We start from the raw sequence: 15442 nt of genomic DNA, 5'->3' as shown, positions 1-15442 counted from the left end.
ACATTTTCAGCTGTCCACATCGAGGTATATCAACAACACCTATCGGCAGCTGAGGCTTTCAGTTAGTCATCATTTACAAAATTAGTATGGCAGGACGCGGGTTTGAACCGTCGTCCTCCCGATGGCTGACCACTGCGCCACATTGCTCGGTCAGGTGAAGTAAACAAACCCGAAGAACAAATTCTTCATTAATTATTTTTTAAAGTCAGTTTCGAGTTTTATGAGTATCGAAAGAAATGAAAATAAGGACGAAGTAATCTTACAGTTCTTGCAATTCTTGATGGATACTTTAAATACTTTGCAGTGTTACCAGCTGGTCGTCTTTTATTGCTAAATGACTGTGTTTATGTGAATCTTACGACTGACAACATGAAAATCAGCCTAACGCAACTGCAGTCCCATCTACTCAAGGGTCCGTACGACGGCGTAAAACGTTAGGAGGTGGAAGCGACCTCTAGGGGAAGCAGCACGCAACCCCGATCCGGCCATCGGCACGCAGCTGGGTCGTTAGGGCGATGCGATGCGATGCGATGGGGGCGAGTAGGGGCGCTCCTGGAACAGACTGTCGGCACGTGGGCGCGCCGGCTGCCTCCGAATCAGGCGATCTGGGGCACGTACGCCCTCTCCTCCGGCTGGTTTTACTCGCTCGCGGCGAATAGCTTACCGCCGTTCAGAGCCCGTGGAGCAGTCCTTGAAATGGACTCTTTACAGCCAAGTCTCGGATTTATATTCGCAGTTAAATTTAGTTGAGCTCTTCGCAAGTTCTGAGGAACAGGGATATCTTCAGAAACTATTTCAAACGATTTCTTTTACTGTGGTTCACGCGTAGTGAATGACAATAAATGTAAAGGCAGCTCTAATACATATGATACAGTCATTTTTGAAATGTCCTTACTTTGAAATCTTAAGTTTAAGGAATGAAGGAAACTATTCTGAGGGTGACTGTATGGAATGTAATAGGCTGGGTTTGCCAAAAGTTTGAAAAACAGAAGGAAATGGATACTTTGCATTAATGCACTTGCTAAGTCTTGCAACCTCTTTGAAATGAACAATAAGATGAAGATGAAGTAATTGATATGCATTGTCAAGTTACGTTTTTAGTAGTGTTTTAATGTTTCTTTTTATTTACGCGTATATTTCACAGCCTTGTAACTCTTATCAAACTATGTACAAAATGGTTTCATTGACCGTTATCACCTGCAGCGGCACCAGTGTAACGCAAGGTCACTTTCTTCAAATCATTTTAGAAAAACCTATAATCATGCGGAATATAATCGAGTAAACATCGAATTTCTTTTGTTTTGTTCCTGTTAATAAACACTGGTCCAGTATAAACATTTTCAGAATTAAAAACAAAATACATTTATAAAAATAAAAGATCGAACGTATGCGTCTGTAATCCTCCCACGTGCTCAGAAGCCTCAAAGCTAAATGTAAGATACTATGTTCACAATGCGTAGAGGAACACAGTTGAAAGCTAATTTTCTTGCTTTTTGGAACATATATACCTTCTGATTCGTTCCGCAAGCCTCATTTCCTGTAGAATGTTGGCCACCACTTCTAGAAGTCTTAGATGTCTTTAGTTTATATTACCTCTATGATGAAGCTACGATTTTGGAAGCACTGGCAATACCCGTTTCACTGTACAAAATTACATGATAGTCCTTGATTTGGAAAAAATTGCTCCAGTTTATCAAAACTTTTGGTGTCCCTCACAGATCCCATATTTGAATCCTACAGTGATTCTTATTTTGCCGAAAACCACCGTCGGAAAACAAATGTAGTTCATTGACATTTTCTGGTACATATTCATTTAGATGATCAAGGAGGAAGGAGCACACTTCATTTGCACATTTCTTCGCAACGCCTTCACGGTATAAGTGCATTACAGAATAATTATTATTCATGTTACGAATACAAATACACTTACCCGTAGCTGTCGAGGATTCAATACATCTTTTATAGGAAGATTGGGCAGTGGAAAGTTTTGAATGAAGGCAGAACAAATACCAAAAACTAAATCAGTATATTTGCACTATTCTTCAGCAATTTTCATGCTCGTGGAGAGGTTAACAGCTCGATGATAATGTACAATAAGCTGCGCATAGCTACTCTTTTAGTAGTATCATTAAACATAGAATATTTCAATTTTACTATGAGTTCTTTGCATTTCATGTATGTGATTACTAGTGGTGCACCGAATGTCAGATTGAAACTTTTTCTGAAATATATGATATAGTACTTGTATGTAATGCCAGAACTGAAGGTTTTGTTTCAGACAAGTCTTTCAAAGCCTTGGCATTCAGCCTGGAGTGCAAATATCTAAATTCACATGAAGAGTAACATGACTGTCGTGCAGAAAAAGACTGTGATCGTGAAGGAATTTAACATAATACGATTCTTATTACCATTTCGCAGCATATCTTACCGAGCCTTCTTCTGAAGCATCTATGACTGAAGTCTTCTTACTCTTTGCATTGCTGTACTAAAGAGAGAAACGAAATTAGTACGGCATACTTTACGTCGTTCAGTGTTTACTGGGGCAAAGAAATCGTAGGTAGGCGTCTGTGACCGTTTCCTAGTAGACTCACCTCCCATGGCCGTCCTTGTAGTACATATTGATTTTGCAACAAGAAGACCAATTAAGAATGAATTCTGTTTATTTTTTGTGTCCAAATCTTGGAAGCGCCGCAGTGTGATAGTAGTCACTTTCTGTGAGTTTTTCACAGAAAGTAGAAGGAAGCGAAACGAATAAAACTCTACTTTCTTGTCCTGTTTTCAGACGCAATAGCACAGTACTGATCAGCAGTGTTCGCCGGTTTTTCTTTCTGCGACATGTTTTCCTTTATGAGTCGTATACTCATGACCTTTCAATCTTGCTGTTTTTATAACAAACAGTACGTAATTTCTAACATAACTCTTCCCTTCCTTTGTTTTCTTGATACTTCCAGAATGCTCCAGCTCAATACTTGAGGTGAACTGCAAAAAGCGAATCTTAACGCATAGTGCATTATGTATTCGACAGATGACCGCCTTTTAATGAGCGCTACCCCAGGAGTACGTCCTTTCAAAAATGATGTAGTTATAACGAAGCTGCAAAAACACTTTTACAAAGTATGGAATGAAACTGTTTTCAGGCAGAAATGTGTATCTGTGTGCATACAATCTCGTGCCATTATCAACTATTGACTGTAAAAACAAATTTCATCACAGCATGAAGAGCGCCGATTACATGGACACACCTAGGCATCAGAGTAAAATCAAATGCGGTAACATCGCCGCTTCCAGGTTATCAGTTTAAAACTTACGTTTGCTAGGTAGGAAATTTATTACGCATTGCACGAATGCAAAAATTTTACTCCTACAATTGTAGTCAGCATCTTCCCAAGTTCTTAAGTCACGTTACAGATGTTCATTGTGAGTTTCGTTTACGATTCGGCAACGTCAATACATGCATGATGTTCACAGAAGCCACTAACAAAGTGTTCGGGTAGGCGCGACAGCAGCCAAATTCGCAATTCGGTTCCCTAGCTGCATGTATGAACTATTTTACGGTACGGAATTTATGGTCTCTCTCCGTGATCAGACACGCCTCTCTCCTACTGCAATAACGAATCAAAACTTGGAGAGATGATCTATCCACTGATGTGTATCATTTTCCTGTATATCATGTAGTTTTCGCGTAGGTTTCTTATAAAATATTGGAGATGCATACGAATAACATAGGAGTTACTGTACAGCACTCGCTGTGTTCAGATTATGATGCACGTCCATATATGGTGTCTAAAGTCCAAACATTTTATTCAATATTAGCTATTCAAAAGTGTAACACTGACGTGAATGACTGGAACTAGCTGGGCTAATGAAAAGAATAAGATGAGTTGCAGAAATAGAAAAAGTTGAGTGGACAGTGTAAGAACACAGAATTACACTGTACAGAAGCCTGAATAACCATCTTACGTAGCGCAGATCGCTGCGAGACGTGCAGGTAGAGAGTCAATATGTTCTGGAAGGTACCGACAGCGATGTGGAACCATTCCGACTCCAGTGCCGTCACCACCTGCGCAGGGTATCTCGGTTGAAGATCCGTGGTGCCAAGAGCACGGCCCACAGGGTCCTATAAATTGAGTTTAAATTCCGGGAGTCTGGTGACCTGAGAAGTACGATAAACCTATCCTGGTGCTCTTTGAACCACCCAAATACACTGCTAGCTGTGTGACACGCTCCATTTTCCTGTTAGTAGACAGTGTCGAGCGAGGAAAACCCAAACTGCATGTAGGGGTGGGCATGGTTCCAAAGGACAGATGCATACCTGTGTTTATCCGTTGTGCTTTCTAAGTAGCGCAATCGAAACATTCCCCAGGCTATAATTGTTGCAGAGCGTTAGCTTTCAGACTTTTCACGCCATACGGTCCAACGCCCACTTCTCCGATAGGCAATAAAGTGGGATTCATCAGAAAAGGCCATCTGTCAATACCCAGTGGACGTTCAGCTACTGTACTGTAGTGTAAATTCAAGCCCTTGTCGCAGATGAACAGCAGCCAGCATTGGTCATGATCCAGGAGCTTGCTGCGGAGGCGCAGACACTGCAACGTTCGCTGAGCGTTCGTTGAGGAGAAACTTCTGGTAGCTTCTTGGTTCACCTGGGTGGTCAGTTGCCCATGAGCTGGACGTCTATTTGCCCATACATATCTGCTCAACCATCGTTCACCCCTGTGGTCTATGGCCAGTGGTGCATCGCAGTGCCTCGGCACCGATTTAGGTTACAGCTGTTTTGCCATACACGGTATACTTTAACCACTGTACAACGCGAACAGTTTGCAAACTTAGGAATTTCAGGAATGCTTCCACCTTTGATTCGAAATCCAATGATCGTGTCTTTTAGGACATAAGATAAATCGCTCCGGTTACGCTGTGTGACGGCGACAGCACTGTCTTCCTCGTCCCCTCAACAAGCTTCATATACCCTCCGCTGCTCGTGCTGACACCTGCCGTCTGGGTGTTATTGCACGTTGACATCGAACATTGGCGGTGGTCACATTAATATGAATGGACCTTTATAAGGATAGATTCATATAAAAAGGTAATTCGGCATAATAAAAAAAAAAAACACACATCACACTTGGAAGTCTCCCAGCCTGAGAGAAGTTATTAAAGTACATAAAAAAATCACATCTAGAATGATACTTTGTCCAGCTGACCACCGATTTGTGCCATTTAACTCAAACGAATAGGATTGACAAGTAACATAGCCATCTACAGATTTCAATAGAAAAAAATACGATAAACTTTGGCAACATTTTATACTCCACTCCAACTTACAGTATCCATTGATGTGGAGAACAAGTAGTCTAGTACACTTCAGTTCCAATACATGACAGTATAATTTCGGAAAATGGTAAATAGAAAGCAGAGGTAATCGATTTTGAATGAAGACTTTTTATATATATACACAACAAAATAACTACGAGAGCTAACGAATTCTGTTATTTGACTTAAGAGCTCTTTTAGTTTAACCTAGCTAAACAAACACACTTCGTCAAATACAAAGTTCCACCATAGTTACCACCATCTTAAAAAGAAGCAGCAAAATATCGGGAATACCGGCAATAAAAATTAACATAATCAGTCGTAGATCGCATAGAAATAATTATATATAGTCGACTAGAAGAATTTTAAAGTCCCAATGATACTATGCGGCTATAAATCTCAGTAGGAAAGACAAATAGAATTATCGAAGACAAGAGGTAACATTTACTGAGGGATTTCAAAGTAACAGTTTGTGTAGAAATTCTTTCAAGATGTCGCTGATGAAGCAGTAGAATACTGTAGTTGGCATTCTTCGACGGCGTGGTCAACTGTAATAATTCTTTTCAGGCATCGTTCTATTTCAATAAAAGTTTTGCTATCTATGGCCACACCTTATCAGCGATCGAGATCGTTACTAAAGTCCCAATCTTAAGGTGATACAATGTTGCAGAAGTGATGCATACCTTCGACGTCGTTGAGAGGTATTTTGTAACAAAATAGAGAGTTGGTGACACGCAGCTTTGGTGTTGAATTTAGGTCCGCATTTATGAGTGTATGTGTGTGTTTGTGTTTTCCCTCTCTCTCTCTCTCTCTCTCTCTCTCTCTCTCTCTGTTTGTGTGTGTGTGTGTGTGTGTGTGTGTGTGTGTGTGTGTGTGTTTTTGTGGGTAGTAGGGTGGGTAGGGGGGCGTGTGTGTGTTTGGGTATATTTCTGTCCGCACATGCAAGCTGCTGATTGTTGTGATGACGCTGTTTGTTTAATTTCCCGTGTTTTGTGATTAAGGCAGACTGTATTCACCATAAACCTCTACCTGTGTGAGTGTTGTATCAGAGTCCTAGTACTCTAAGCAAAAGCGATATGAAAAATCGCTAAATGTGTTCCGTTTTTGAAAGTATCTCTGTAAGTACCTCATGCTGATTCGATTAATTCACTGAACAAACTCCTCCAAATAATTCATGATAGTGTCTCCTGTCACTGTAAAAGTATATTTTCATTATTCAAGCAGAGCCAAGGAACTGGAGGACGTGTACAACAGCAGAAAAGTCTTTTAAAAATATCCCTGTGGTAAAAAGCATTCGTAATAGAAAATATACTTGGTTAGCCTCTGAACAAACGACAAGTATCGTGTGGCAGAAAAATCCATATCAGACCCAATGTTATTTTATTTTACATCACAATCAGCCTTAGGGTTTCGTAAGACGATTGTATTTAATTAGACACACGAATATTTCACATATTTTAAGTAAAGGAACTATCTAACGAATAGTGCCTCTGTTGAATCGACCACTCCGGATTAACATTCCCGACATTCTATTCCATAAATCTCTAGAATAAAAAATATCACGTCTCTACCTATTTTCTGTCTTTAACGTTTTCTTTTTAGGTCATTAGTCTTATTACTGATTAGGTGTGAACCACCAAAACAACGTCTTATGTAACAGTCTCGTCATCTTGAAGTAGCACTTTTGTCCAACATCCTGAATTATTTCTGGCCATATTAAAAAAAAAAAAAATATGTGTGTGAAAACCTATGGGAGTTAACTGCTAAAGTCATCAGTCCCTACGCTTACACACTACACAACCTAAATTATCCTAAGGACAAACACACGCACCAATGTCCGAGAGAGGACTCGAACTTCCTCCGGGACCAGCCGCACAGTCCATGACTGCAGCGCCCCAGATCGCTCAGCTAATCCCACGCGGCTGGACATATTCCAGTACCTGTTTCTCCCTGAAGGTTTTACCCTTTACAGCTCCCTCATATTTCATAGACGTTATTTCTTGACGTCTTAACTTCCATAACTCTTATCTCATTAGTCCATTTGTTTCCAGCATCGCTCTATGACATCACATCTCAAATACCTGGAGCTCGTTTTATGGCTTTCCTACTGTCGGTGATCTACTGCCATACTATACTGTTCTCCAGACGATTTCACATCTTAACCACGTCTCATACGATACCTCATTATTATTTTATGACGGCAAAATAAGAAATATATAGTCCTCGTGCACATTGGTCAAATGTGATACCTCACTTTCCTGGGACTCCTGTCGTAACTGCCTATTCATCACATTCACGGTAACGGTTTTTTCTGCATCTAAAATATCACGTAAGAATTACACGTGAAAATTATTTTCCTCATCCTTTTGTTAACTTGAGACCACACCTCACGTCTTCTACTCCACAGTGAATTTGTTCATTTCTGTATTTTCATTGCATTTTAAGCTTATATAGCCTATTTTATTACATTATCCATTGTGGTAGCTCAGATAATTTTTCTCTACTCCATCTATTGCGAAGTATACATGCGAAGGAGATGTACATGTTTCTAAATTTAATTTTCCATACTCGTTATTTCTCCCCTAATTTTTCTAAAACATTGACATCTAAACGACGACATGTTAGGAAAAAGTGATAGAAAAATGCCGGGCATAGAAATTTAAATTCAGAAACCTGTAGAATTCCTGTGTGTGTGTGCCTACATGGTGTAGTTAATGTTGATGTCCCGCTACATCTCGAGGGTTTCGTCACTAACAACAGCTTCATACTCGATTTTTGAGACTTTACTCACAAAACCACATATCCCTTATGCCTTTACATCCATTCGACAGTGCTCTACACCAACGAATTCCGTTTATAGATGAAAGCTTAATTCAGCTGTCTCAGTTTGGTCGTTTCAGAAATCATATTCAGTTATGTCGTTACGTAGATGACACAAAGTAAGCCTGCACTGAAGTTGGGGGAATTGTATCTCTATTTTCTGTAACCTGTCGCTTCTTGCATCCAGCATGCCACTAAATAAATTCTGTAATTCACAGAACTAATGTGCCTTTTGTGCCTTCGTCTCGCACGTTTATAGTTTTGTATTTCCAGATTTGTCTGTGTTGTCTATGCCTATCTGTGATACAATGTTACTCGGTACTACATCCTTAATATGAGGAACATATCCGTCGGATTAATTTTATTATTCCAAACTCGTTTTGTTGACACATACGACGGTACGATACTTCATAGCGATTCTTTACAGTATTTTCATAGTTTATTCCACCAACCTTTACCAAAAATACGTGATACACAACTGGCCTGAAATATTTAGTTTTATTTGTCTCTTCTTATTTGTGTTATTATGCATAAAATTAGAATTTATTTTTGTTTTTCATTTTATATGAGTCACCACTGATCTTTACCTGCAAAGCTGACGGTTTTTCGTATGTCGGTTAAAAAAGTACTTACAACAGAGTTTTGTTTGCTATAATAATAGAATTCATACCTCACCAAGTGGTCTCTCATTAAACGCGAAAGAATGAAAAAATAGTGTTCAGATTTACAGTGAAAACCTGTATTCCTTGTGTGGGAACAGTTTCCTAACTTGGCGGTTATTTTCACTAAACATGTGTTCGTCATAAATGCTATTCCTTACATTTTCAGGTGCTAACATCTCCCTCCGCGTATACCAATGCTTACCTCGTCCATATTTCGACCTCCGTCTCCATTAGGGCAAACAACACATTATCAGCTCTTCTTCCTTTTCGTCGCTTCTTCTTTCTGAGGCAGTATACAATGAGGTGATAAGAATCATTAGATAAATGCTTACATCATGTCGGACCTCTTTTTGCCCTGAGAAATACAGCAGCTGAACGTGGCAACGACTCAGCAAATCCTTGTAAGTTTCCGTCAGAATTACTAAGCCAAGCTGCCTCTATAGCCGTCCATAATAGCAAATTTGTTGCCCATGCAGGATTTTGTGCGCAAAGTGATCTATCGGTTATGTCCCATAAATTGCAGATGGGATTCATGCCGGGCGACTAACTGACCAGAATGTTCTTGAAACCAATTTCCAACAATTGTGGCCCAGTGGCGTGGCATCTATAAAAATGCCACCATTGTGTGGTAACATGGAGTCCATGAATGCCGGAAAATGGTCTCCAAATAATGCAACGTAACCATTTCCAGTCAATGATTGGTTCAGTTGGACCACAGGATCCATTCCATTCCATATAAACACAGCGCACGCTTTTATGGAGCCCACCACCAGCTTGTAGAATGCCTTCTTAACAACTAGGATTGCGCCACACGATAGCGCTACCAACTGAAATCGGGATCCATCTGACTAGGCCACGGTTTAAAAGTCGTCTAGGGTCCAATCGATACGATCACGAGGTCAGGACAGGTGCTACAGCCACATTGTATTGTTAGCAGAAGTACTCGCGTCGGCCGTCTGCTGCTACAGCGAATTAACGTCAGATGTAGCTGCACTGTACTAACGATTATGTTCGTCGTACGACCCACACTGATTTCTGCGGTTATTTCACGCTTGCCTGTTAGCACTGACATCTACGTAGACGTTGCTGCTCTCGAACGATAAGTGAAAACCGTAAGCCGGTCTGTTGTCCATGTTGAGTGGTAATGCCTGAAATGTGGTATTCTCGGAACACTCTTGACACTGTGGATCTCGGGATAATGAATTCCCTAACGTTATTCGAAATGGGATGTCCGATGCGTGTAACACCAATTACCATGCCGCGTTCAAAGTTTGTTAATTGCCGTTGTGTGGCCATAATCACGTCGAAAGCCTTTCCCACTTCACCACGTCCAATACATATTCAGCTATAAGAGATCTGGGGATCTTAGTGGCCATGTCAGTTATTGTGCATCACGAAGAGCAGTTGCGTCACAGCAGCCGTATGTGGACGTGCACTGCCCTGCTGAAAAAGCGCTTCACCTTCCTGTCGAAGAAACGCAGTAGCCTGGCCGCGATATCACCGCCATCTGGATATGTGCATATAGTTATCCCGTGACTTCCGTCTCCTCGGTGTAATCTTTAGATATTGACCACAGTTTGTATTGTGTTCAAGACTAAATTTGTAATTGGATATTAGTTTGAAACTCATAATTAATGTACTGGACTCTGATATTACACGAAATAATACTGATAAACTTCTTACTATTGGTTTGTTTATAAAGTTCACCAAATTCCCAATGGAAAAATTTTCCAAATGTGAAGTAGGTGGCCCTCTATGATATCGTACCGACTTTTGCCTTATAACAAGTACTCTTCCGAATTAATACGAATATTAATTGATTATTGGCCATAGTCTTCATCCTAATGAGGGAAATGTACAGCAGATATTTAACTAGTTTATTCCGGAACTACTCATCAGGGTTTACATTTTTCTAAGCGAGAAATTTTTCTTTTTAAACCTCTGTCTTTTAATTGGTTTGATGCTGTCGTGACGAGTTCTTATCCCATGTCAACTTCTTCAAATTGGAATAGCACTTGCAACTTATGTCCTCAATTGTTTGCTGAATGTATTCCAATCCCTGTCTTCCTATGCAGTTATACCCAGTACAGCTCCCTATGATAAAATGGATGTTATTTCGCGATGTCTTAACACATGTCGTGCCTTTCCTATGCTTTCTTCTTGTCAATGCTTTCCATACATTCCTTTTCTCACCGACTCTGCCTAATACCTCCTCATTCCTTAACCCTAAAAGTCCACCTATTTTTCCAGTTCCCTAGTCGACAGTGCTAGTACGCTTTTTATGTCCTTTTTGCTCCCTCCGTCATAGGTTACTTTTTTGCGTAGATAGCATAATTCCTTAACTTCAACCACTTCGTGATCACCATTCGCAATGTTTTTCGCTGTTCCTATTTTTGCTACTTCTCGTTACTTTCGTCTTCCTTAGATTTATTCCAAATCCACACACTGATTACGCGGTTCATTCCATTCAGCAGATCCTGTAATTTTCTTCACTCTCACTGATGATGGCAATGTTATCAGCATATCTTATCCTTGATATCCAGCCTGCCGAAGTGGCCGTGCGGTTAAAGGCGCTGCAGTCTGGAACCGCAAGACTGCTACGGTCGCAGGTTCGAATCCTGCCTCGGGCATGGATGTTTGTGATGTCCTTAGGTTAGTTAGGTTTAACTGGTTCTAAGTTCTAGGGGACTAATGACCTCAGAAGTTGAGTCCCATAGTGCTCAGAGCCATTTGAACCATTTTTGAACCTTGATATGCCCTCACTTTGAATTTTAATTCTAGTCTTGAATCTTTCTCTTATATCCGTCATTGCATCTTGGATGTATAGACTGAACAGTAGGGGCGAAAGACTGCATACCTTTCATACATACTTTTTATTCCGAACGCTTCGTTCCTGGTGTTCCACTCTTATTGTTTCCTTTTGGCAACTGTACATTTTGTGTATTACTTGTCTTTTCCTTTAGCTTATCTCTATTTTTCTCAGAATTTCGATCACATTGCCTCACGTTACATTATCGAACGTTTTTTCAAGTAAAAAATCCTTTGATAATTAAACTGACACCCTAGCTGCAAGCAGGCGTTGATACACTTCATTGGGGACATGTTGAAAATGTGTGCCCCGACCGGGGCTCGAACCCGGGATCTTCTGCTTACATGGCAGACGCTCTATCCATCTGAGCCACCGCGGGCACAGAGGATAGTGCGTCTGCAGGGACTTATCCCTTGCACGCCCTCTGTGATATCCACATTCCCAACATGTCCACAACACTACATTCGTGCAAGGGATAAGTCCCTGCAGACGCACTATCCTCTGTGCCCGCGGTGGCTCAGATGGATAGAGCGTCTGCCATGTAAGCAGGAGATCCCGGGTTCGAGTCCCGGTCGGGGCACACATTTTCAACATGTCCCCAATGAAGTGTATCAACGCCTGCTTGCAGCTAGGGGTCAGTTCAATTATCATTTCATTTCTAGGAAAGCTGCATGGTCATCGACGGTAACTGTTCTTTCGGGAACAGATACTACCGTCATATATAGTTAAAAAATATGGGTTTCCGGCCTTTGAGCTTCTTGTGCGAACGCACACGCTATGCCCGAACTCGTACGGGACTTGGTAGATTAATCTGCCACGAGTAACGAGTATGATGGGCAAACTTCTATTAGGCGCACTACGAATGTAGTGTTGTGGACATGTTGGGAATGTGGAACTCACAGGGGGCGTGCAAGGGATAAGTCCCTGCAGACGCACTATCCTCTGTGCCCGCGGTGGCTCAGATGGATAGAGCGACACACCCTTCTGCATCCTGTATGAAGCACTTTTTTTTCGTTTTCCCCATATACATTACCTCGGTGTAGGAACGTGCCGAGATATTGTTTTCCTTTTCTCAGAGCACGATGCGGTGCTAGATACATTTATTTTTGTTGTGGTATAAAGTAAAACCACATTAAGAATGTATTAAAACAGTAAATAAAAAAAAAAGATGGATAGAGCGTCTGCCATGTAAGCAGGAGATCCCGGGTTCGAGTCCCGGTCGGGGCACACATTTTCAACATGTCCCCAATGAAGTGTATCAACGCCTGCTTGCAGCTAGGGTGTCAGTTTAGTTATCATTTCATTTCTAGGAAAGCTGCATGGTCATCGACGGTAACTGTTCTTTCGGGAACAGATACTACCGTCATATATAGTTAAAAAATATGGGTTTCCGGCCTTTGAGCTTCTTGTGCGAACGCACACGCTATGCCCGAACTCGTACGGGACTTGGTAGATTAATCTGCCACGAGTAACGAGTATGATGGGCAAACTTCTATTAGGCGCACTACGAATGTAGTGTTGTGGACATGTTGGGAATGTGGAACTCACAGGGGGCGTGCAAGGGATAAGTCCCTGCAGACGCACTATCCTCTGTGCCCGCGGTGGCTCAGATGGATGTAGCGACACACCCTTCTGCATCCTGTATGAAGCACTTTTTTTTCGTTTTCCCCATATACATTACCTCGGTGTAGGAACGTGCCGAGATATTGTTTTCCTTTTCTCAGAGCACGATGCGGTGCTAGATACATTTATTTTTGTTGTGGTATAAAGTAAAACCACATTAAGAATGTATTAAAACAGTAAATAAAAAAAAAAGATGGATAGAGCGTCTGCCATGTAAGCAGGAGATCCCGGGTTCGAGTCCCGGTCGGGGCACACATTTTCAACATGTCCCCAATGAAGTGTATCAACGCCTGCTTGCAGCTAGGGTGTCAGTTTAGTTATCATTTCATTTCTAGCAAAGCTGCATGGTCATCGACGGTAACTGTTCTTTCGGGAACAGATACAACCGTCATATATAGTTAAAAAAATCCTTTCTTTAGTCTTGTGTCCATTTTGAGTTGCAATCAGTGTGAGACAATTCTCGTGCTTGTTAGCTCTTGTAATCGTCGGAATTATGCAGATAAAGTTTTCCGTAAACCACATATTATATTACCAGACTTATACATTCTACGCACCAGTGTGAACAGTCATTTTGTTATCAATTCCCCCAATGATTTTATACATCCCTTTTGTCTTATTCGATCTTAACTCCTCTAAAGCTCTTTTAAATTCTGATTCTGGTGTTGGATCCCCTATCTCTTCTGTATCAACTCCTGTTTCTTGTTTTATCACGTCATCACGACAGTCTTCTCCACTCATAGGGGCCTTCAGTGTACTCTTTTCACCTATCCGCTGCCTCTTTTGCATTTAACAGTGGAATTTCCATTGCACTAGTAATGCCACCATTCTTGCTTTAATTTCTCCGAAGTTTGTTTTGACTTTTCTATGTACTGGACCAATCCTTCAGACAACCACTTCTCTTTCGATTTCTTCATATTTTCATTTCTTTTTCGATTTCGTCACCTTTTTAATGTTGGCATTTAACCTTAGCTTCCCTAGACCTCCTATTTATTTCACTACTAACTGACATGTATATCCATATTCCTGAATTTACCTGACCATTTTTCTACTTCCTTCTTTCGTTGATATGACAAACTGTTTCTTCTGTTACCCATGGTTTCTCCGCAGTTACCTTCTTTGTACCTACTTTTTTACCAGTTTCTGTGATTGTACTTTTCAGAGATGTTCAACTTATCACAATGTCTACAGCCTCAGAAACTTCAAGCGTATCTCATTATACGTTAGTAGTTCTGTATCCCACTTCTTTACACATTCATTCTTCCTGACTACTCTCTTAAACTGCAACATACTCTTCGTCACTACTAAATTGTGATCCGAATCTACATCTGCTCCTGTGTATGCCTTACAATCAAATGACAGATTTCGGAATCACAGGATACATGTGGCTAAATATTGCAGGAACTGGGAAAGTGTGCTGGCATTCACGTGGTGGTGAATAAAACTAAGTAAGTGGCTGAAAAAAATGGAATTTCTTTAACAGATGGAGCGTACTTCCGAAGCTGCATTGAAGTGGACCTTACATAAGAATGCTAATACTGTGACTCCATAGGTGCGAACAATAGTGAACAAAGGTATGCATATCAAGTAAACACAAGCTGCACGTGAAGATACTCACCCACAAAGATTCGAAATTAAAGTTCACAATCATCCATTAATAAATGGGTCATCAAAGCCAACTCATGACTAACAGCGGAAAGTATCACAACAATTAACCAGATACACGGTACATAAATTGAATTGTGACCAATTAAAGACCAAATTCAGGGTCCATCTGAATTTACGTAAAACGATACTGCAGTCATCAGTCGTGAGAATTCTCCACTAATCTTAACGATAGCGTTTCATCGTTATAGAGGACCGTAACTCATATTCGAACAAAGTCTCAACCAAAACGCACTACTTACTTGATTACAGAGCTGAAACAGCTTGATGTCTTTCACCTCGACCGCGCGCCAGTGAGCTCCCCCAAACCGAAACTCCTCGCCTCTGCGTGCAGAGAGCGAATAAACTGGGTAGTGGTGCACTGAGCAGTCTCCAAGATGCTTTGGCCTGCAAGAACAGGTCATTCCCTTAATCAGAAGAAATGAAAGGAACGCATGTTCCTTTCCGCTTAAAGTTTTCCACTCAGTTCAACGGCTGAAAATATGGAAACTGAGTCCCAATGCTCCGTTTCTAAGATATCAACCGCGAGGCCGCATGTGTGGGGGCGCGCAGCGGC

The 15442-nt window shown here is 41.1% G+C and overlaps 1 protein-coding gene and 2 non-coding genes across 3 annotated transcripts in view; 2 read left to right on the top strand and 1 right to left on the bottom strand.

Moving 5' to 3' along the window:
* Positions 1 to 15442, top strand: part of LOC124594261 (neuroligin-2-like) — a 335593-nt gene that overhangs the window by 289677 nt on the left and 30474 nt on the right. The gene's annotated exons all lie outside the window — the stretch shown is intronic.
* On the bottom strand, positions 11907 to 11981 carry Trnat-ugu. The gene has a single exon. It is a non-coding gene; the product is annotated as a tRNA-Thr (tRNA).
* On the top strand, positions 12107 to 12181 carry Trnat-ugu. Its single transcript has one exon. It is a non-coding gene; the product is annotated as a tRNA-Thr (tRNA).

Source organism: Schistocerca americana, chromosome 2, assembly GCF_021461395.2.
Source record: "Schistocerca americana isolate TAMUIC-IGC-003095 chromosome 2, iqSchAmer2.1, whole genome shotgun sequence".
Lineage (NCBI taxonomy): Eukaryota > Metazoa > Arthropoda > Insecta > Orthoptera > Acrididae > Schistocerca > Schistocerca americana.
Note: the sequence above shows the minus strand (reverse complement) of the source record. Positions and strands in the feature narration are given on the sequence as shown.